Below are 25,395 nucleotides of genomic sequence, written 5' to 3'. Positions count from 1 at the left end.
TAAGGAAACCGCATGCAAAAATATATTTAATTCGGTTGGGCTTGTTTTGGGCTTCAAAGGTTTGGGCTACTCTAAATAGAATTAGGAAGACACAAGGGGGCGACCCAATTGAAACAAATCGTTTAATAAAAGACACAAGTGCTTAACTAAGTTCAACAAGTAACGTACAAGCATACATAGCTACAATGCAACCCAATCGTAAGAGAAAGTGATTCGGAATTAAAGACACACCTTAGAAATACGGGTCGTCACACGATATATCACGATACAATACGATACAACATGTCAACATAAAATATAATACAAAATGCAACTATGATATGTCATGATAAAATATAATACAAAAGAAAATTTTGATACGATACGTCATGATAAGATACAAGTATGATATGCTATAATACGATATATACAACGATACGATACAAATACGATAGGATGTGATACGATAAGTCACAATAAAAAAATATAATACAAATTATAAAACATATAAAAACAAAAATAACTAACAATAAACACCAACAACCACACCCAAAACACCAAACTTTTAAATAAAAAACTTGGTCTCAATACAGATCGTATTGTCTATACGATCCGTGTAAGACCGCCATCAGACAAAAACAAAACTGGCCCTGTTGGTTTGCAAGTGTCAAAAGTTAACCCTATACGGATTGTATAGGGCTATATGATCTGTATTGAAAAAGCGAGTGTGCTGATAGATTCCAGGGTGTGCCAATAGACAGAGCCCTATTATATATCTTAGATCGGATTAAAAAACAATGATGGTACATGAGATTTAGTTATGTCTGGATGACCATGCCCATCTCCATCACTGTACATGAATTGTGCCATCCTAGGTATGTTCGTTGTATGTTCTTTGTTTAGTTTCTTCCATCTCTCCAATATCAGTTCTTTGATGTCTTTGATGTACCCTCTGGCTTCTTCTTCAGTAGCACCGCTTTCGTGCATGTAACATGGGATTGATTTTGAAACATCACTTCTTGCCAGTTCATTCGTAAAAGAAAAAAGAATGTGGTAACCTTTTTCAAATTTAAATAAGTTATAGTAAACAAAATAAAAATAATGTTATATACCAAAAATATACCAATTAAAGAAGATATTAATAAATTTATTAGAGGGCATACCGAGGATGTCGCCAAGTCATCAGCTCGTCGGAAGATTAGTGACGAGTAGTAAATTATTTATATATATGATTGTTTATTTACATTGTTTAGATTGGTTGGTTGGTTACGTATAATGTATATATAATATGATATGATACGACAAGTCATGATACAATATGATAAGTGACATCATAATACAATACGTCACCAAACAATACCATACGTCAACATAAAATATAATACAAAATACAACTACGACACGTCACGATAAAATATAATACAAAATAAAAATACAATATGATGCGATGCGTCATAAAACCATATAATACGATACAATTCAAATACGATATACGATACGTCATGATAAAAAAATTAATACACCTTATAGAACACATAAAAACAAAAATAACGGACAATAAACACCAACAACCATACCTAATACACCAAACTTTAAATTGAAAAAAAAAACTAGTCTCAATACGGATAGTATAGCCCTATACGATTCGTATAAGACCAGCTGTTAGACAAAGACTGACCATGTCATTCTGCAAGTGTCTAAAGTTATCCCTATAAGGATTGTATAGGATTATATGATCCGTATTGAAAAGCAAAGTGTGATGATAGATTCCAGGGTGTGCCAATAGACAAAGCCCTATTATATTCCTTGGACTGGATTAAAAAACAATGATGATACATGAGATTTAGTTAAATCTGGACGACCATGCCCATCTCCATCACTGTACATGAATAGTGCCATCCTAGGTATGTTGGTTGCATACTCGATAAACTCACGTGCAAATTGAGAATTGGCATGTGCTCGTTCTTTGTTTAGTTTCTTCCATGTCTCCAAGATCAATTCTTTGATGTACTCTCTGGCTTCTTCTTCAGTAGCACCGCTCTCATGCATGTAACATTGGATTGATTTTGAAACATCGCCTCTTGCGAGTTCATCCTTAAAAGAAAAAAGAATGTGTTAACGTTTTTCAAATTTAAATAAGTTACAGTAAACAAAATACGAATAACGTTATATACCGAAAATATACCAATTAAAGAAGATATTAATAAATATATTAGAGGGCATACCGATGATGTCCCCAAGTCATCAGCCAGACGGAAGATTAGTGATGAGTAGTAAATTATTTTCTCAAGTCTTGGCATACTTTGCAATATGTCATTACTTGATTGAACAGATGTCACAAAGTTGGCATGCATGAGTATTACTGGACCCGATATTGATGTATACGCATTGTCCAAGTATTCTTGGAGTGTTGGTGTATGTCCATTGTTGTACCACCGTGCTTCTACTAGGTATGCTTTGCATAAACCTGCCCACTGCAATTTACAATATGAAATGATAACAATGTAAACATAAGAGTTTTATATTTAAAGGCTGAGATGATTTAGTTACAGCTTTCTTAAGGTATGGAAGGCTATGGAACCCTGTCTCTGTCAATGTGTTATATGCAATCTCATTAATCGTGTTGTAGAATCCCATGAAACATATCTTCATATAATCTGGGAGTTCCTGGATCTCGTTGATGTCCCATCTCGTAATTAGATTCTTTTATTGATCAGTTTTCAAAAAAATAGCTGAATGTACTAATTGATAAACATGTATGCTAAGTGAAGTTAGAGTACATTATCATTTACCTATCGATAACCTTAGTAAATTGTTCAAGTTCATCCAAAGTACCATACATGTCGTAGACATCATCGATAGCAGTAATCATGGAATTAACTTTTGTCATTGTTCGCCTTCCAAGGCTATGCTGAGGTAGATGACCAAAACCAGTCGACCACAAGAAATGCTCTACCAACCTGTCTCTACTAAATGTGAGCTTCTTATCCCATTTTGTATTTCTTCACCACCTATCATGATTAGTGTATGAAAATCGGCCAACGAATGAATAGCTCACTCTTGTGAAGAAAATAATACAACTCTACCTCCCTAGATACGTTTTTATAGTATATAAAAGAATGCTTTATAGCATAAAATAATTACCATCCTTCACTCTTCTTGAATAATTGATTTAGTGGACACTAATTTACCCACTTTTCATGTATTGTAGTATTGTTATCCTATATAATCTGAACAACTAATTAAAATATTAAATCAAAATGATCAAAATAGTATTAAATGATCTTGATAAATCTATTTAGTTTTAAGATGCTTTATGTTATGGTTCATGTGTAACAAGTTGTAACTAAATAATTTGGGCACACGTGAGGTAGAAATAATACCTTGATGCATGCTTTAGATCTTCAATATGAACAGCCTGAACCATATCAAAACCCAATTTTGCGAGATCGGTCAATGTGGGATTCTTGTCGGCTCTTTGTTCATATTGCTCGATAAACCACTTTGCCTCTACCCTTGGCACTCTCCAGTGTAGCGGAAGCTCCAAAGCATGAGTTACTAGCGATGATATGCTCTTATCAGTTTTGTCTTGATTTTCTTTCATATATTTTGTTGTGAAGTCTCTAGCATGATCCAGTATTGATTCATCCTCCAATGAATAGTAAGAAGCCTCATACAAATTCAATATTCCCATCATATCATCGACTAAGTATGGCTTAAAATTTTGCATCTTGTCCTTAAAGTCATGAAATATCTCTAAATATAAAGCACATAAACATACTTTTAGTGTTTTAATATCAGCTAGGCATCATGAAAAGAAAACAATACATACAACTTAAATTAGTCGGCCATTTTTATTTGTTTTTTTTTCAGATGGTGTTTAATTTTTAAGTTCTTTGTGAATACAAATTCCTTATAATGTTGTACCTTGAGGAACCTGATAACCATGTTGTCTCAATAGTCGAAATCCAAGGGCTTTAAGGTTCAAATCCATTCCATTCCACTCTTCAGGAGTTTTGTAGTAATTGCAGTAAATCATCTCCAGGAGATTTCTTATTTCATCTTCAAAATGATACGATATTCCAAGTCTCTGCAAATCATCAATCATCTGTAGGGTGTGCAATTGATTTCCACCTTCAAGGATCATCATCTTCACCGCGTCTTTTAACGTAACTGCCATTGCCTTGTAATCTTGTCCCTAATTAAATGGTTGAATATTAGCAGAACTATTCATGACATATACTACTAGAAATTATCAGAACTTTACATAACTAGAAATAAAATTTCAATCTTACTACATATTCACTAGACAGTGATTGAATTTGATCAAATGACCATAGTGATGACGCATAATTTGCTGATCGTCTAGGGACAGTCACGGCAATGACAGCCCTTGATGTGGATTCTGCTGCATAAATTGTCTTACGAATGACAAATTTTGTACCTATGTCATGATAATTTTTGTAAAAGAAAGTGGAACAAGGCAACACGGACATTGAAGCCATCTTCAAAGAGTTTTGCTAAAAAGTACTAAACTGGCGTGTAAGGTTTGTGTATGTTATAGTACTAAACTGGTGTGTAAGGTTTGTGTATGTTATTGTTATCATGTGTGTATTTATAGAGGAAGATGTAAACTAAATTAAGCATTCAAATACGATATTGTCACATCAAAAATAGTAAAAGCAAAATGTGTGCTATATATCACATCCTTTAAGAGAAGAGATTATGTGATGCAGTAATTATTAAAGTATTCAAGTATTTAAAAATATATATATCTAGTGGAACTCACTCGCGGATTGCGGCAAGAAATCGGTCGATATCGGTTCGGTTCGTTACGAAAGCAGTAATCTAGTGTCGTTTGGAATGGAAACTGAAAGATAAAACTCATAAATATAGTCGTGATATGCCAAAAGGCCATTGACACATGTTTCACATCGATCAAAAATCATAAAAACGGATATCAATAGCAATTATAGTAGGACCGACACCGGTACCAATGTTGTTTGACCGGAATCGAACCGGTACCGATAGTGTTGCCAAGGTATCACTTAGGTTCGTCACAGTACTGATATAGTGTGAACCCTCGTTATAACTTACAATATAAGAAAGATACTTATATGTCGAAAATAAACAAAACTGAATTTACATTACATGTATCATACAAAAATAACATTCATAATTACAACTTAATTTAAATTTTGAATATATATGACAATTAAGAAGGGTTATGGATAAAAAAAATTATATAGAATTAGTTATTTACTTGGGAAGAAATTTTAATTTAGCCCAAAAAACCAAAATAATTAATAAAAAAAGAAAAAGATAAAAAGTAAGCTAACATGGAGGTATCTAAATTTTAAAGAGCTTACTATACCAATGAGCTGCTCTACAATTTCAACATTGATTCAAAAGATAGTTTTAAAAATTCAAATTAAATTGTATAAATAATATTATAATTAATGTACATCTAGTTGCTAATGGTTAGATATAGTAATAATATTTTTCAATAACCAAAAAATAATCTAGGCGATATGTCGTTGTTAAAGGCTTGGTTTTTAAAAATTTGACAAGCTATTAGCGACAATCTGTCGTTGCTAAAGGTTAATTTTAAGTGATAACCTTTTTTGGTAAAACTCTAATGGCCCGCAATGTTTTCATATCATTACAATTGAAAGTTCACGTTTCGGATTGACTCAATTGAATTTGGTAGGATAAACGAACAAATTCAGTAAACAAACGATAATGAACGAACCGACACAGGTTTACTATACCGAAAGAGTTTACCTCACACACACTATTGTGACCTCCCCTCACACCTATACTCTCTCTCTCTCTCTCTCCCTCTCTCTCTCTCTCTCTCTCTGTGTGTGTAGAAAGTACTTACCCTAAACATTCGGCCTGATAAACAATTAGCCTGATCATTTGCTTGAAATTCACCTATTCAGCACACACGACTACACTACGCCTATTCCTACAACAACAGACAAACTAAAATGCACTAATGTATTCCCCCTTAGACTTTGATGCTGAATGCTCTGTTAAATATGCTGTAACTTCAGTTATGTACGAGTTTATGTCATCACACATGCGTCAATAGATTTCCCCTAAACCGATGCTTTGGGTTTATAGTAACTTTCACTTGAGTTTTTACAACAAAACTAAATCCTTGATGCTTCTGTATCAGAGTTTTCCCTTAAAGTAACCATATCCAATTAGTTAGAAACTCAAGCTCGACTAACTACTATCACCTCCTTCTAAGCTAGCTTTACGTTTAATGAATCATTTCTACCAATCAGCAAATGATAAAGGTTGCAAGAAGTCATCGTTTTTGTCTTGAAAACTCCAACACGGTCTCGACCGACTACCATCACCTCCTTCTAGGCTAGCTTTACATCTAATGAATCATTTCTACCAATCAGCAAATGATAAAGGTTGCAAGAAGTCATCGTTTTTGTCTCGAAAACTCCAACACGGTCTCGACCGACTACCATCACCTCCTTCTAGGCTAGCTTTACATCTAATGAATCATTTATACAAATCAGCAAATGATAAAGGTTCAGTCTTTCAACTATTTACAAGAAGTCATCGATTTTGTCTCGAAAACTCCAACACGGTTAAACATTCATCTGCACCAGTGCACGATCCTCTGATTAACACATTGCAATCTTCACAAGAATTAACAAATGTGAAACCAAACATTGAAACTTCTTCATCTCAACATTAACCCCATCTATGTTCGGTTTAACACAACTTCACCATCTCTTTGATTTTGAGATCTACAAAACCCAACTGACAATTGATAGAAACTTTGAACACTTCACTAATCAGCATCAAATAAGTCAAAGCCCACGAAAACCTAAAAATCCCATTTTATTATCGAACTTTCAACTCATCAATAATCATTGCTTCATCAACGAAATGGTGATCCCGACACTGTGCAAGCCTTCACTAGATCTCTATATCAAACCACCCGAATGTGGTTGCAATATCACCCAAATTTCCAAGAATTAATCAATTTCTGCAAATTTTATTCCCCCTTCGTTCTTGGTAAATTCACACATCTTCAAACTACAAATGCAGAAAGCTTGAAATTTTAGCTTCAGATACAAAATACTTGAAGCTTTAGCCCAAATGCGGAAAATTTGGTGTTTTGGCTTATAATAGTCACATCACCAAATTTGACGGATGTACCTGTATCTAGGACTACCCCACAATCTTAAATTAACCCACATCTCCGTCATCGCAAATTTATCTAACGCATTCCTGTACACCTGTATTCGACACTAAAAAGCGAATGCACGATGTCCTGAAAAACGTGTTCCCAAAATTTCCCACAACCATCATCCCATTATTTATTATTTGTAGGATCGTGAAACGACCTAACGAGTCGATCAGAAGAGTGCTCAGACAGAATCAGAGGCGGAATTCATTGATTCTGTCTTTGTTTAGCTTGATTTCACTATTAACTGTCTCTTGTATTGATCAGAAAGCTGTTACAGATGCGGAGACACTTCGACGGAGATTCGCCGTCAGAAATCACAACTGAACTACTGCTACTGATTCCGCTCTGACTGACCCTATATATAGACCTTCTGATTCCGCTTGAACATGTCTCAAGCAGAATCTCAACATTTACTTCGAGCGAAATCATAACAAACTAACTCGAGCGGAACCAGGACAATTGAGATTTCGCTTGAAATGACACTATATCATTTCGAGCGGAATCACTCCTAATTTCCACTATCTCGATTTTCATGCACTGATTTATCAGATCTAATCTAAGACTCGAACGAAGATGAAGTCGACAGACAACTACACCAACAGACTCCCCCTTGAATGTTGACGGAATCTTTAGTGAGAGTCTTCAACATTACGACTCTTCAATCTTGATCGGTCTTCTTTCTTTAACATGCATGTACCCGGATTCATCTCTCTGGCTCTAACTCTCGTCAGACTCCCCCTTTCACCAAGCTGGGATCGCTGTCTAGAATTTGTTGTTGCCTTTGAAATCAATTCTTGGCTTTATCTCTGATTAATCACTCCACAGGTTCTGAATTGCATCCTGGCTTTCCGTAGCAACAGGATCAGAATCCTTTCTTTCACCTACACACTTCTCAACCACTCATAAACAAATTTTTTTTTCATTTAAAAGCTTATCAAAAATTTGAAACATTCTAAATTCTGATTCAAATTAATGAATCATCTAAACATTTCAAAATTTTCAACTCAAACACTCTTATCCAAACCGTCAGTTCATCATGTTTAGCCTTTGAATTTTGAAAATCAGCTCTTCATCATCAGTTGTCGAAAATCTTTTTGGATTTTTCAAAATGTGTAAACTGAACAGAAATTTAAATGCAAAAATGAAATATGTACAAACATTATTTTTTGTGAGTTTGCGAAAGAGGATCATATCAGTTTTGAGACACATCACTAGCATCGTTAAGCTTTTAATCGTATTAAGTTCTAAACAATTCACATAGATTGACGATATTGTTGTCCACTTAAACTCAATCTAAAAACTTTCGAATGCTTACCGATGCGTTAAGGTATATTAATTATGCACTAAATTCTTATGGACCCCACGATCTCAGCATATCCCCTCATCATGTAATACACTAACTCAAGTAATGCCTTTAAACTTTAATCAACTGTGATTTGTGCAAAAACAACGCAGAATGTTTAAACATTAACAATCAGGTCGATACTTCCGTATACGCGGAGAAAGTCCAATGTTTAAACAAAATAAGAAACTAAAAATAAGTTGAAATTGTTTAAGCTTTAACCACCAGGTCGATACTTCCGTATACGCAGAGGTGATCCAAAGCTTAAACGAAACACCAAAGAAAATAAAGAAGAACGTTTAGGCACTAACATCCAGGTCGATACTCACGTATACGCAGAGGATGTCCAATGCTTAAACAAAATAAAGAAATAAAACAAGTTTAAGTCTTTGCAAAAGAAATACACAATCACAGTGTCATTTTTCAGCAAAGTTGTGAAAGCTCACAAACTTAACCAGTTTTTATGCTTTTTGGCATTCAACAATTACTGAGCAGGTACACAATCAAGAAGGACAAAACTAAGTACTATGTTTTTGATCATGTTTCCCACTAGAACTAGGCTTTTTCATTATGTTTGTACCATTATTGCAAATCTACTAGTCTAGCTGAGCCTATCGTCACATCCTTAGTGAGACCGTTTATCACATTTTATAGTTCATTTCTTTAGCATGCTGTGATAGTCCACTTATTTACTATCATTTCCTCTTCTCTCAACAAAACTCATTTTTGATTTTTTCAATGTTTTTGACTTTTTCAAATTTTCTAATTTTTTTTTTAAATTTTTACTCCCCCTAAAATCAAAATATATTTCAATTTTGATTTTCTGGGAAAATTTGAAACAACCTGTACAAACTTGACAACTTGATGAGAATTGCATCAATTCTCCATCCACTTAGTGTAAACAATCAGAACTCCCCCTCACAACAAACTATTTTCCCATTATGATTTCAAAACACTTAAGTTTGTTTTAATCAAAATGGTTTTTCCAGAAAACTTAGTTTGTTTACCAACCAGAAAACTTAGTTTGTTTATCATTTCCGGTTTTAAACCTCAATACCACTTGTAGAAAATCAAGTACAATTTAATGTCCTTGATTAACCACTAGTCGATCGAAATATCGATGATCAAATCAGCATCCACTTCGGTGATATTTCTTAAGAAAGATGCCGATTCATGTTCCACGCTTACCAACCTGGGAACTTCGGCAAGTCAGGTTTTTCATTTAAACAGATTCACCCAAGCCTGACGGTCCTTGGGTGATTTTGAATTCTTGTTCAACAATGGTGGAAAATTTGCATCATCCATTGTTAAACCAGAATCCTCAACTTTTACCTCAACAGATGGCTCCTCTGGCTTTGATGAACCAGAATCATTGCCTGAATGTAGCTTGTCTGACTTTGATGGGCCAGATTCATCGCCGACATGTGGCTCCTTTGTTTCCAAAGAAATAAATTCATCGCCAGAAAGTGAAAATTTCACTTTCTTTGTTTTGTTAATCTTCTGATTAACAACTTTCTCTTTCTTCAAAATCCCTTTCTCTTCTGTCCTCAGATTTGTATCTGATGAATCAATTTTGCAAGACTTGTCATTCTTTGTATAGCAAGATGATTTATCAGAACTACTGTTTGGTTTTCCTGATGTACCCGAGGACAAAATCCTTTCCAGATACTCTCTTGCCTTCTTTCTCTTCTTCCTCAGCCTGTCTTTCTGCCTTTGAGAAAGCTTAACTTTCTCTTCTTGAACTTTCTGTTCATTGGGCTTGACACTGACTGGTCTCTTTGCCATTTTTTGAGATTCAGCCCTCGATCTCCCCTTTGATCTCATTGGGCAATCTCTGGCAATGTGACCTTTGATTTGGCAGTTATAGCATCTTCTCATCTCATAACTCCAACTCTTGCAGTTAACAGCAATGTGTCCTTGAACACCACAAGTGTAACACATTCTGTTATCGTACCATTTACCACTTTCACACTAAATACTTAAATCATAGCATTGTTTGGCTCTGTGGTAATCATCACTCTTTCTGAGAACTGGATTTGGCTTTGAAGCTTTGTGGTCAAACCTGCACCACTCATCACCAACTATTTTTGACTTTTGATTTTTCATTTTTTGTGGTTTTTTATTGCGATTGGATGATTGATCTGATGAGCTGTTATTTTCTTTTTGAACAATTTTTTCATTTTAACTTTTTGTTTCTGCTCCGCTTTCTTCTTCAAAGGTTTTTGCTTAGAGCATTCTCCCTTTTCAGTTGATTGCAGAACAGTTTTCTGAAACTTTTCTTTTAAATTCAAAAACAATTTCTTTTTCTCAATTTTTTCATTTTCATCATCAAATTTCTCATCGCAATTTTCAATTTTGACTTTATCAAAATTTGTGACATTGTCACTTATTGGAACAGAATTGATCGGTTTTGGACAAGGATGACTCAAAAACTCGGATGAAGTCACAAAACCTTTCATTTTCTTTTCTAGCTCATCAATTTTAGCTCTTGAATTCTCAGCTTCATTTTCAAGCTGAGATATTTTTTCAAGATGAGACTTGATTGATTTTTCATTTTCAATCTTAATGTTTTCAAGAACAGACTTTTCATTGTCCAAAACTTTTATCTGTTCTTGAAATTTTGTTTCATTTGCTTTCAAATTTTTGTTTTCCAGCTTTATCCAGAAATCTTCATTTTCTGAAGATTTCTTTTTGCTTTCAAAATCTTTTTCATTCTCTTTCAACACCTTATTTTCTAATGTCAAATTGTTCAACTCACTTAACATTTTAACATTTTCAGATTTCTGTTTCTCACAATTTCCCTGCAAAATAAGAATCTGTTTATCATCAGCTTGCTTCTCATCTTTCAACTTTTTGACTTCCAATGTTAAACTTTCCGCATCCTTCAAGAGTTTTCCATTTTCAGTCTCAAGTTTATCATATTTAGAGCACACTGATTCAGAACTCGAAGATCCAAGCTTCACAGATTCTTCATTCTTTGGAGCTTCTTCATTCTTTGTTTTGTATGTTCCTGCACAAAAGATTTTAACGAAATCAAGAGGATTCACATTCTCATCAATATAACAACCCCTCTTGTTATCGTATTTCAAATTTCTTTTTGCTGCCCAACATACATTGATTCTTTTGTTTATTTCATCTATCACATCTAAATTCAATTCATCTAAATTCATTTTTACTTTATCCATCAATTCTTTCTTCTTTTTATAGATTTCATAACTATGAGTTTTAAGTTTGTTGATGAATTCTTTTAGATGTAATTTTGAAAAACTTGAATGTCTTTTTAGTTTTTTTTTCAAAATTTCAATCCATTTTACAGGTAATGCATCTGCAAACTTTGCTATTTTTTCTGCATCAGACAAATATATCTCATGATCCTTTAATTGTTCAAGTAAGACTCCATATCGGTTTTCTAGATCATTCAATTTTTCATCATTCAAACACACAAAGTATTTAAGCCTTTTTATCCACCCTTCCTTTTTCACATCTCTATAACTATTATCCATATACCCTTGATACCAACCATTAATTCTTTCAAAATAATCGTTTTCTTTTTCATCAAACATCATTGCCATTTTTCAAACAGTCCCGACAGATTTTTACACAAAACACACTTTCAAGCGAAATAGGGTTTCAAGTTGAATACCCTTTGAAGCGGAATCACACTTTAAAGTAGAACAACTGATTTCGCTTGAAGCGGAATCACACTTTCAAGCGGAATTAGTTATCAATCGAAGTATTTCAAGCGAAATAACAAACAACCAGTTTCAAGCGGAATAAGCTGGTTGAAGCGGAATCACTTAACAATCTTTCAAGCGGAATCTGATTGTAGCTTACTCAATGATTTCGCTTGAACATTTTCAAGCGGAATCTCACTTTTGAAGCGAAAAACACTGATTTCGCTTGGAATTTTCAAGCGGGATAACACAGACTTGAGCGGAAACACAAGTTACTTGTTCAAGCGGAATCAGGTCGAAAGTCAATTTTTCCACTTTTTAAGCTGAATTTTAACTTGAAACTTTCACGGGTTTGTTAAATTGTAGTTTTACACATTCTGTGAAAAATTTGGCCAATTTTAACCGTAAAAACTTGAAAAATTGTGAAAAGAAGGTGTAGAAATCAGAATTTTCTAGCGAAAACGAGCTAAACGGTAAGAACTCTTTCTCCTGAGCTCTGATACCACTTGTAGGATCGTGAAACGACCTAACGAGTCGATCAGAAGAGTGCTCAGACAGAATCAGAGGCGAAATTCATTGATTCTGTCTTTGTTTAGCTTGATTTCACTATTAACTGTCTCTTGTATTGATCAGAAAGCTGTTACAGATGCAGAGACACTTCGATTGAGATTCGCCGTCAGAAATCACAACTGAACTACTACTACTGATTCCGCTCAGACTGACCCTATATATAGACCTTCTGATTCCGCTTGAACATGTCTGTCACACCCCCAAAATACCACCTAGGGAGTGTCCCTGATAGGCGTGTGACGTACTGACAATGAGCCACTAATTACATTGAACCCACAAGTTTCAAAATAAAATTCTCAATTATTAATAACAATTCCATCACAAGTTTATACGAAATTCAATATGTACAGCGGAAGCAAATAATAAACCATAATTAAGTTGTTCGAAAGCCAATGTGTAAAAGTAAACAAATAATCACATGAGTCTCTTCAGTCGACCCATGACCACTCATGCTCCTCCAGACATCAAGTTCTTAATCGAAATACCTAACGACCTGCGAGCATGCAACAAGTGTATCAGACAAAGCTGGCGAGTTCACAGTTTTAGAAAACGTTTGTTACCAGTTGTATGTAAAACAGTTCACTAACAAATGCAAGTAATATTGTTAATATCTCAATTCCGAACAAGACGGCTCCTGATGTACATGACTACCCTTTCCCACGTACTCCTATCCAGTACTGGGCCCGACTGGGTCATTAGTTCACATCCGTCCTATCTAGGAGCGGTGTGAGGGTGCCAAACCTAATATACCCGTTTTTACCCAAGAATGATAAGGGACTTACAAGAATGATAGGTGAGAATATTAACCAATATACCCGTTTTTACCCAAAAGACTTATCCCTCCACGGGATACCCACTGACTGTCCCCAACCACTGGGACGCATGCTCGAATGTAGTGAACTCACCTTGGTTTGCTCGGTAAGACTAGTTACGTACTCAATGTTGCACAACCAAGTCCTAATATAGTTATCAGTAACAATCAGTCATGCGCACTAGTAATCACGTATTTAATACACACATTTAAACAAATAACTTTTAAGGAAACACGTATCGACATTCACACGAGTCTCTACAGTGAGTCGTATTTCGTGACAGCCTATCAACATCGTATGCTCCATAAAAAGGGTGCGGCCCAGTTTATTATTTAGATATGTACGGCCCGATCTCAATCTGTAAGCCTACGGCCCAGCTTAACACATAAAGCCCAATGTAACCAAACCCACCCCTGCCCACTAACATATAAACATATATACTTTAGCAATTCACTAATTTATCTAATGGCAGTTAGTACAATCAACATGTAGATAAGGACCACATGCCCCAAGATATCATTTTTATATAATTATTTAACAAATTCAACATTCCATCTGATTAATTAATCACAAACATACCATAGCCTTATCATCACTAATCGACCTATCTTATTGGTTCGACTTTATGAAGGTTCCATATTCACGTAAGCAGTTTAATCATTTCAACACCTCAAAAGAACCCTATCTCATATGAATTCTAACCAACCGGTTTCACCAAACATAAATCTCATCTATGTTTTGTATTAATAGTTTATAGATACAGGCAATTCATAATACATCAAATCTTTATCATCACACAAATCTTGCACGTATATAACTCTATACCACTAACTTATTAGCATGCAATCTCCTTTATTATTTATTCTGTTCGATATCGATAAGAACCGTTTATTCGCATCACACACAATATTCCCAAATTACAAGATCAAAACACTGAATGTAAACAAACTGACCGAGGGATGTTGAGGGCAACAAGAAGAGGACTGCCCGATGTTGCTGCTGTTTCGCACGAGCCGCCGCTCCGGCAGTCGTCGGCTCCACCTCCACCTGCATCCCGGCTCCGGTTTTCAGTTTTGACAACTTCTCCGTCTGTCTCCATCCCTGCTCCCTAACTCCGCCACCATCGTCTTCCGTCTTCTGTTACTACTGCCGTCGAGGTCGTGGAGAAAAGGTCGAAGTGGGTGTGTGTGGTGGTCGGAGCGAGGTGTACCGGAGTCTCCGATCACCAAACGTGAAGGAGGGACAGGGAGCAAGGGCTGTAAGTTTCGTCGGAATCCCATCGCTGGCTGGAGGAATCGTCAGATTCAAGAACGGAAGGGAGAAATGGTTGTTGTCAGCTGAGAATAGACAAGTGGGTTTAGGGTTTGCATTTGTAATCTTTTTTTTTTTTAAGAATGAGTGTGCACCTCCCATGCAACTCGTATACAAATAATAAAAGGAGGTGGACCGCGTTCAATTTGGGCTGCACATGATCGGGCCATGAGTCCAAATAAACACCCAAGGTGTGAGAGTGTGTGGCCAACATAAGAGGGGCCCTTTGACCAAGTAGTTTGTGTGCGCGGCTCAAAATAATAATCATTCAAGAGTTATGGGTCCACTAGCATTTGATATAACTCTATTTTAGTCAAATTTCTTGGCACAATTTAACCATAGATCACCCCGTGAAGATTTTGTTTTGACGGCTCATTAATCAACTCAAGAACTCATCCATTGTATTAATTCAGTGTTTGCATGTGAATAATAGTTAGTGGTTCACCATGTGAGAATCATAACATTAAAGCGGCCCAATGAGACTTTATTGTTTAATCATCATTGTCAGGGCCATGCTGCGAGTAAATGTTACTACTAAACATCTAACAACTCACTAAGTAGTCCAAACACAATAACTATTTCAATCATTCACATATCGCACTCATGTTACGCCACAGAACGAATCGTGACAACAAGTTATACCTAGAATAGAACCTTGAGATTTAGGGTTGTCACATCATCCCCAACTTAAAAGAAATTTCGTCCCGAAATTTGATAAGCAATCCAAAGAAGTGAAGTGACAAATCAAGATTGTTGCAGATTTTCCTCAGGTGCCACATCATCCCCAACTTGAAATGGAATTTCGTCCCGAAATTCATCAGTGATACTAGAATTAGATTGGCCAAAAGGGAAAAGTTGAGAATATTTGAGTTTCATCTGATCCTCATGCTCCCATGTGAACTCTGGTCCACGTCATGGGTTTCAACGAACTCTCACAATCGGGATACGTCTATGTTAACGAACCTTGACTTCCTGGTCCACGTGTTTGATAAATTCCTCCAGTAAAGGTATCGTACGTGTTTTATCAGGCAACCACTGCCTTAGATCCGAAACATAAATGACTTCGTGTACGTTTCCCGATCCGTTGGGTAACTCGAGTTTGTAGGTTACGCTACTGATTCTTCCAGACTGTTGAGTGGTTCATCGTGACGTCAGTTAAGTTCGCCATGCTTCCCAAGCATCCCACACCCTCCCAGGGTGAGACTTTCAACACGATACGATCGCCTTTATTAGCTTTCCTAATGGACAAGCATTGCCGCCAATTGACTCCCGATCCAAACAACCTTCCCAAGAGTTTTAAGTACCAGTCCTGGACCAGTAATTAAGTTGTCCACCATCTCAATCTAATAAGAAGGTTGACATTATTGTCTATGTAATGCCTCAACAGAGCTGTCTGGTTACCAAGATGATAACTGCCGCAGTAGAACTCAACCATTGGTAAAAGTCCTTTCAGTTTGTACCAAAGCCCGTCACACACAGGCTCACAACATGTCTTCGAGTGCCAGGAGGGTTCGTTTTCTCTGATCGTTTGCCCAACGGCGATAAGCAATGCTCTGGTCCTGATGTGAGCCAAGGGTGTTGTGTATTGCCTGACGTAAATCATGCATAAATCAAATTCAGAGGTAACAGAAGTTGGCACATCGTACTTTAAAGCCGCCTCTCTCAGAGGAACATTCACAACTGTTAAGACTCGTCAGTTTTCTTGATTGCAAGAAAGTGTGCTGCTAATGTGAGTCCATCAACGATCATACAAGTGATAATGTTTCCATTTCGAGTTGTAAGTAGACCAGTGATAAAATCCACGGCAGTCTGTTCCCATTACCATATATGTGTTTCTGGTTGCTAATATCCTACTATGATTTCCCCACAAGTCAAACATCGTTCTCATGCGTTGCTATGTTAGCCTTCAGGCCCGGTCATCCGTACATGGTCTTCAGGTTTAAATCCATCCTACCTAAACTCAAATGAATAAGATATTGAAACCCGTGTGCTTTGCCTGCACCAGTTCCCTAAGGTTGCTGTATAGTGAGGTCCATGTTCGTTTCATAATCTAGCAAAGATCGTCCGACCTGCCAAAGAATGCTTCCCCATGCCCCACATGGGTCAATCTTGTGAACTCTCTTCCTTTAGTTCTTCAGTTTGAACAAGGTGAATCTGATCAAACATGTTAGAGTGGATAGCGAGCTGCAAAGCCCGTGCACGTCCAGGTTTCACAGTCGTATTCATTCAAAAGTTCCATCCAGCGATGCCATTAGCTGATCTAACTCTCTCGTAACCAGGGTACACTGGAGGCCCTTGTGATCAGTCTAAGTGGTGCATTCGGTACCGTCCAAGTAATGCCTCCAATTTAAATCCAAAGACTACGGTTTCCACCGCAGATTGCATGTCGTGCAGTTCCTCTTCGTAACACCATTACGTAAGTCATCACTCTCTCGTGTTGCATAGGCGTGTAACTGGGACTTTGATTCGAACCATCATAGTATACCACTAGATCGCCCATATCTCAGGTAAAGACAATACTTAGTGCATTGCAGAGTTGTGTTGAGTTTCAAAAGCTGAGATGATGTCCTCCTGTTTTTGGTTTCCATGGGTTCACAGCTCCCCACCGTGCTAAAGAGGTTAAGGCTGCGCAATCTTCGAAAATCCTACGATGAATCTGCGATAATATCTACCGAGACCAAGGTATTGCTGTATCCTCGAAGGGATCCTTGGTGTCGATCAGTTTCCAACAAAATGGATCTTAGCGAGATAAACGTGTATTCCCACTTCGTTGATTACATGACCAAATATGTACCTCTCATCTCCAGAAGTTACGCTTAGCAAGACTTCGCGTGTAGTGGCTCCTCCCCCAGAAGCTCTACGATGAGATACAAGTGCCGCCCATGATGTTCCTTTCCCCGAAAATGATTCAAAACGTCATCAAAACACGGTCGATTCATGTGATCCGTAAAGCTGTTGATGTGTTGATTACCCCAAAGGTTATGGAATACAAAGTCGTATGGTTGTACAGCATTTGATATGCCGCTTTAGGAACATTCTCCCTTTGGACTTCCATCTGGTGATAGTTCACTCGTTAGTTAACCCTCTAATAGAAGCTTAACCTTCACAGCTGGTCAACAGGTTGTCAATACATGGACGAGGCAGAAGATTCTTGACTGTCACCTTGTTGAGTTCTCGATAGTACATATGAAAAGGGTTATCTTCACGGATATAACTGGGGCTCCCTAAGGCAAAAAGCTAGGTCCGACAAAACTCCTGTTCAACAATTCCTGCAGTTGATTAGACAGTTCTTGCAACCCTCCTAGCGCAAGACGGTAAGAATGCGTGTAGTCAGGGTTGCCTCTGGCGCGAGATCAGTCTGAGATTTCGCCCAATAGTTGTGGAAGTAAACCCGAAAGTTCCTTGGGTAGCACACTGAAAGGAATCACGAATGATTGGTGGATCCTCGATCCTCTGTTTCCTTAGCCCTAACACCAGTAACGGTTGCTAGTATAGCGGAGTAATCCCTCCATAGACACTTCTGGCCTTCATAGCTGAAATGGCGCTAACCTTTGCACCACTTTGATGCTTTAGAACAAATAAGGATTCTCCACACAAAATTTTCTCCTCACTGATGAATCTGTGCGATCTCTGGATAACCAATCCACACTACCTACTATACTGCAACCATCAAGGGTAGTCGAAGGAAGGTTGACGTCGAACACTTGTCCCACAAGGTCGAGTTTACATCCCAGCGGACATATGAGATTTCATTTGACTTGCCATCCGTTGCTGCCATAACAAGTTCAGTTTCAAGAAACATCATGGCAAATAGATCGGAGATGAAGCGAATAGTTACCCATCCAAGCTATCGTATTGCTATTACGCCTGGTATAGCCTATGCCAATACTAAATGTCCTTCCATGAGCTTCATTTCCAGTGTTGTTTTCGTCACGAGAATTTCCACTACTGCCATCGTTCCCTTGGTTGTCGTCACCTTGACTTAACACAATCAATCCTTGTCGAGGTTACCTTCGTTTCCATACTGTAAGCTATGATCACGAGTACCTTGATGTTGCCGCGACTGTTGCCTCTAATATTGTTGCCTGTAACAGTGTCCTGCGTCCTTTCCCCATTAGGGTCCGTCCTTACATATTTCATGTCACGTCCTAAGGCACCACTCCTGGTGCGGGCAGTTTTACATTCCACCCCATAGTCAATTGTCGTCGATTACGTCCCGATTGATTCGTAAGTGTTGACTCCCATTAGTCGCTTACTAGGGTTAAGGATTCGGTTAAAGCCAATTGCTGGTGTTTGTTGCCTGAAACCAAGGCCGTTCTAATACTGAAGTCGGTGAGATACTATGGTCATCCTCTTGTCCATCGTTCTTGCAAGTGGACTGAGTAATACACGGTATGTTGCGAGAGTGTTGCAGAAGTGATCGCACTTCGGGATCTAAGGCGTCAACACGCTAAGTTCCAGCAAACAAAGATAAGTGAGGAAAATATAGTCCAATCATTTGACGCTGAGCCATCCAACTCAGGGACGTTCGTACTAGCACCTAAAATTCTACACAGTTCGCTAGGCGTTCAGATGTGTGATCAGGTGATACTCGATAGCATCAAGATTCGTAAGGATTCAGAAAGAGGTGAAAAGGTCATGTTCGAGTAGGAGACAATCATTGCTATGATTCCTATAGACTGCTGAGTTCTAACATAACATCAATTAACAGAGCGGAACCCCTCTCACACTCGTTAAGCCTCACTGGGACTCACATGCACCCCACATTATTATTATGTGTGCACCCATAATAATAAGGCAATTTGCATGCTTATCTCAATGCCTCTTATCTCGCGCAAAAAAAAAAGGTTCCCCGAATTCGAGCTATAAGACAGACGACACCACAACATGGATCATGAAAGTTCAAGAAGAGTCGCACTCTTAAAAGAAGTACATGGGTTGGTAACATAGAAGTTCATACTGCAACGCTAAGTGTGCATTCACGTGTGATGTTATTCATAAGCAAACACTAGATATACTATGCAATAGTAAACGAGAAACGAACCTTGCAATCTGGAGCTAAGTGTCATGGTCGATTTCGGATCTGTTCGGTTATAGTCTGGTTTCATAAAAACGTTTTAAAACCAAGTTCACTATAACCTGTGGCTCTGATACCAAACTGTCACACCCCCAAAATACCAACTAGGGAGTGTCCCTGATAGGCGTGTGACGTACTGACAATGAGCCACTAATTACATTGAACCCACAAGTTTCAAAATAAAATTCTCAATTATTAATAACAATTCCATCACAAGTTTATACGAAATTCAATATGTACAGCGGAAGCAAATAATAAACCATAATTAAGTTGTTCGAAAGCCAATGTGTAAAAGTAAACAAATAATCACATGAGTCTCTTCAGTCGACCCATGACCACTCATGCTCCTCCAGACATCAAGTTCTTAATCGAAATACCTAACGACCTGCGAGCATGCAACAAGTGTATCAGACAAAGCTGGCGAGTTCACAGTTTTAGAAAACGTTTGTTACCAGTTGTATGTAAAACAGTTCACTAACAAATGCAAGTAATATTGTTAATATCTCAATTCCGAACAAGACGGCTCCTGATGTACATGACTACCCTTTCCCACGTACTCCTATCCAGTACTGGGCCCGACTGGGTCATTAGTTCACATCCGTCCTATCTAGGAGCGGTGTGAGGGTGCCAAACCTAAGTAGCGCTACCAACTAATACCCGTTACCCTCCAGGTAACAAAATAAGGGACTTACAAGAATGATAGGTGAGAATATTAACCAATATACCCGTTTTTACCCAAAAGACTTATCCCTCCACGGGATACCCACTGACTATCCCCAACCACTGGGACGCATGCTCGAATGTAGTGAACTCACCTTGGTTTGCTCGGTAAGACTAGTTACGTACTCAATGTTGCACAACCAAGTCCTAATATAGTTATCAGTAACAATCAGTCATGCGCACTAGTAATCACGTATTTAATACACACATTTAAACAAATAACTTTTAAGGAAACACGTATCGACATTCACACGAGTCTCTACAGTGACTCGTATTTCGTGACAGCCTATCAACATCGTATGCTCCATAAAAAGGGTGCGGCCCAGTTTATTATTTAGATATGTACGGCCCGATCTCAATCTGTAAGCCTACGGCCCAGCTTAACACATAAAGCCCAATGTAACCAAACCCACCCCTACCCACTAACATATAAACATATATACTTTAGCAATTCACTAATTTATCTAATGGCAGTTAGTACAATCAACATGTAGATAAGGACCACATGCCCCTAGATATCATTTTTATATAATTATTTAACGAATTCAACATTCCATCTGATTAATTAATCACAAACATACCATAGCCTTATCATCACTAATCGACCTATCTTATTGGTTCGACTTTATGAAGGTTCCATATTCACATAAGCAGTTTAATCATTTCAACACCTCAAAAGAACCCTATCTCATATGAATTCTAACCAACCGGTTTCACCAAACATAAATCTCATCTATGTTTTGTATTAACAGTTTATAGATACAGGCAATTCATAATACATCAAATCTTTATCATCACACAAATCTTGCACGTATATAACTCTATACCACTAACTTATTAGCATGCAATCTCCTTTATTATTTATTCTGTTCGATATCGATAAGAACCATTTATTCGCATCACACACAATATTCCCAAATTACAAGATCAAAACACTGAATGTAAACAAACTGACCGAGGGATGTTGAGGGCAACAAGAAGAGGACTGCCCGATGTTGCTGCTGCTTCGCACGAGCCGCCGCTCCGGCAGTCGTCGGCTCCGCCTCCACCTGCATCCCGGCTCCGGTTTTCGGTTTTGACAGCTCCTCCGTCTGTCTCCATCCCTGCTCCCTAACCCCGCCACCATCGTCTTCCGTCTTCTGTTACTACTGCCGTCGAGGTCGTGGAGAAAAGGTCGAAGTGGGTGTGTGTGGTGGTCGGAGCAAGGTGTGCCGGAGTCTCCGATCACCAAACGTGAAGGAGGGACAGGGAGCAAGGGCTGTAAGTTTCGTCGGAATCCCATCGCTGGCTGGAAGAATCGTCAGATTCAAGAACGAAAGGGAGAAATGGTTGTTGTCGGCTGAGAATAGACAAGTGGGTTTAGGGTTTGCATTTGTAATCTTTTTTTTAAAGAATGAGTGTGCACCTCCCATGCAACTCGTATACAAATAATAAAAGGAGGTGGACCGCGTTCAATTTGGGCTGCACGTGATCGGGCCATGAGTCCAAATAAACACCCAAGGTGTGAGAGTGTGTGGCCGACATAAGAGGGGCCCTTTGACCAAGTAGTTTGTGTGCGCGGCTCAAAATAATAATCATTCAAGAGTTATGGGTCCACTAGCATTTGATATAACTCTATTTTAGTCAAATATCTTGGCACAATTTAACCATAGATCACCCCGTGAAGATTTTGTTTTGACGGCTCATTAATCAACTCAAGAACTCATCCATTGTATTAATTCAGTGTTTGCATGTGAATAATAGTTAGTGGTTCACCATGTGAGAATCATAACGTTAAAGCGGCCCAATGAGACTTTATTGTTTAATCAGCATTGTCAGGGCCATGCTGCGAGTAAATGTTACTACTAAACATCTAACAACTCGCTAAGCAGTCCAAACACAATAACTATTTCAATCATTCACATATCGCACTCATGTTACGCCACAGAACGAATTGTGACAACAAGTTATACCTAGAATAGAACCTTGAGATTTAGGGTTGTCACAATGTCTCAAGCAGATCCTCAACATTTACTTCGAGCGAAATCATAACAAACTAACTCGAGCGGAATCAGGACAATTGAGATTTCGCTTGAAATGACACTATATCATTTCGAGCGGAATCACTCCTAATTTCCACTATCTCGATTTTCGTGCACTGATTTATCAAATCTAATCTAAGACTCGAACGAAGATGAAGTCGACAGACAGCTGCAGCAACATTATTTTTCAGATAACTTTTTCTGTTAGGACAATGATTATGTCTAGATCACGTATGGTAGAACACCTCAGAACAAAACTGCTTGAAAACACTAAGCATCTTCACTTAATCGTTTAGCTATGATCGTTTAACAAGATAGTTTAGCAACACTGAACGATTATCCTTGTTCGTTTAAAAACACTAACTAGATCACTAAATAGAAAAAAAGAAAAGGATGTTGCTAAATCGTTGCGGTAAAGATAGGCCTGAATCGCTAAAAACAAGCAAATGAAATCTAAGATCATTTAGTCTTGCACACACATTCGTTAAGATAAATGAAACGTGTAGGATGATCATTTGAAAAGATACACTTGATAGCTAAAATATCTTAAACGATTAAGACTTGATCGTTTGGAATGAACATATGCACTACCCACATCTAAATCGTTTAACAAATGTGCTACCCAATTCAAACGAACAAGATACAAAAGTATCCTTGATCGCTGATAAATATGCAAATGATTGCTCTTATTCGTTAACACTAAGTAAATGATCTAGTTGGCTCGCTAAAAGAAATCCAAGTGATGGTTACCCAACGAAGATTGGTGGCTTTGGAGCTTGAAGCACCTTCTCTGTTTGCTTTTATCCACTCATTTTCTTCACTCGGTTCATCCCTAGCCTTGAGCTAGTGGTAAGATACTTAAACACTCCATTTTACTTCTATTTTAGTAGGTTAAAAGATGTTACACGATTGATTATTATGAAGAACACTAAGAATCACAAGAAAGAAACATGAACATAAGCTTAAATTATAAGAAATCATGAAGAAATCATGTTATTTATGTGTTGTTATACTTGATGATTGTTACTTGCTTATGTAAATGATGTAGATCATCATATGATCTTGCTAGATCATGATTAAAAACATGATATGGCAAGATGAGAGGATGATTATGTTAAGAAATCAATAGATCATCCTTATGTAATCATGAACTTGAAATAAGAAAGTTGTTTTCTTGAAAAAACCATGATTAAAGAAAGTTGTTGATCATATAGATCTAGAGATTTGTAAGTGGTATTTCAAATAAACCAAGTTAAAATATAAGGTTTGTTAAAACTTGGTTCTTACATAAACAAACACTATTTTTGGTGGTCAAACAAGTGTAGAAACACTTGTATGACAAGAAAATTTCATAAAGAAATATTTTTGTAAAACATGATTACAAGTTGTAAACATCTAAGTCTTTCAAGAATGATGTTTTTAAATAAACAACCTCACTTTAAAGGGTAACTAAACTCACTAAATACACTACTAAGTTACTACAAATTTTCATAAACATTCAAGTTCATGAAGTGGTTGATTAAGCATGATTTTGGCAAAATTGGTAAGTATAAGTTGTGTAGAGTTGATTGTAAATTGATTGTGATGATTTTACAAAAGAAAATGATATGCTTGAAAGCATGGAAACCTCCATTTTTAGGGGAAACTGTGGCAAAATTTTCTAAAAATATAAACACTCAGAAAAATATTTTCAAACAAATATTTACAAAGTGTATTTTAACCTAGAGTTTTCCATATAAACTTTGCCATAATTTTGTTACAAAAGTTTAAGTGTTGGAGGTCGGTTTTTATAAAAAAAGTGGCTAGATATATATTTAGAATATATATATTTATATATATATATATATTTATATATATATATATATAAATTAATTACACACATGTGTGATTATTTGTATACTTTGTGTAATAGTTATATTAGGACTTAAAAATAATATAACACATTAAAACAACAAGAATTTATAATCCAAAATGTTACCAAAAATTTCAAGGAATAAACATACAAGTTACGCACAAAATATTGGCAAAATCGAACAAGAAATGTAACTTACAAAATATTCCGGAAAATATATTCACAAATATATTTTGGTAAATAATATTTTGGATACGAAGGAATGAAAATATGATATTCACAATTACTTCAAGAGTATATCATATTTTTGACAAGGAAAGAATATAGCATTTTTGACAAGTATAAATATATATATTTTCCTTGGAAATATTAGAAGATATATCATTTTGAGAAAAATAAATATTTTCTTGAGTAAACTTGAAATACATTATTTTTGGATAAAAATAAGTTTATAAATATTTTCTAAGTTAGACTTGAAAATATATTATTTTGGTAACTACAAATATTTTTGCCAAAAGAAAAATTATGGATAATTTTTCTAAGAAATATTCATTAAATATATATTTTGGATATATACATGTTGGTGGACTTTTATTAGAAATAATATTCCGAAAAGTTTAATAATTAATTAAGTATGAGGATACTTAATAAATACATTAAGAATACGTATTCTCGTACGTATAAATATACACCGGAATTCGACCCCAAAATATGGCAAAAATACGCATGTATAAGATACCCTCATCCTTGGGAAGGAAATACAAGTATAAATACTTGAGAAGTATTATTACAAAAATATTGTTTAACAATTATTC

At 36.7% G+C, this 25,395-nt stretch overlaps 1 pseudogene; it reads right to left on the bottom strand.

Moving 5' to 3' along the window:
• Positions 1–1,488: 1,488 nt before the first annotated feature.
• Positions 1,489–4,550, bottom strand: LOC110929417 (annotated as a pseudogene).
• Positions 4,551–25,395: the final 20,845 nt, after the last annotated feature.

The sequence above is a fragment of the Helianthus annuus genome, chromosome 3 (genome assembly GCF_002127325.2).
Source record: "Helianthus annuus cultivar XRQ/B chromosome 3, HanXRQr2.0-SUNRISE, whole genome shotgun sequence".
Classification (NCBI taxonomy): Eukaryota; Viridiplantae; Streptophyta; class Magnoliopsida; order Asterales; family Asteraceae; genus Helianthus; species Helianthus annuus.
The sequence above is the reverse complement of the archived record's forward strand: the minus strand, read 5'-3'. Positions and strand labels throughout refer to the sequence as shown.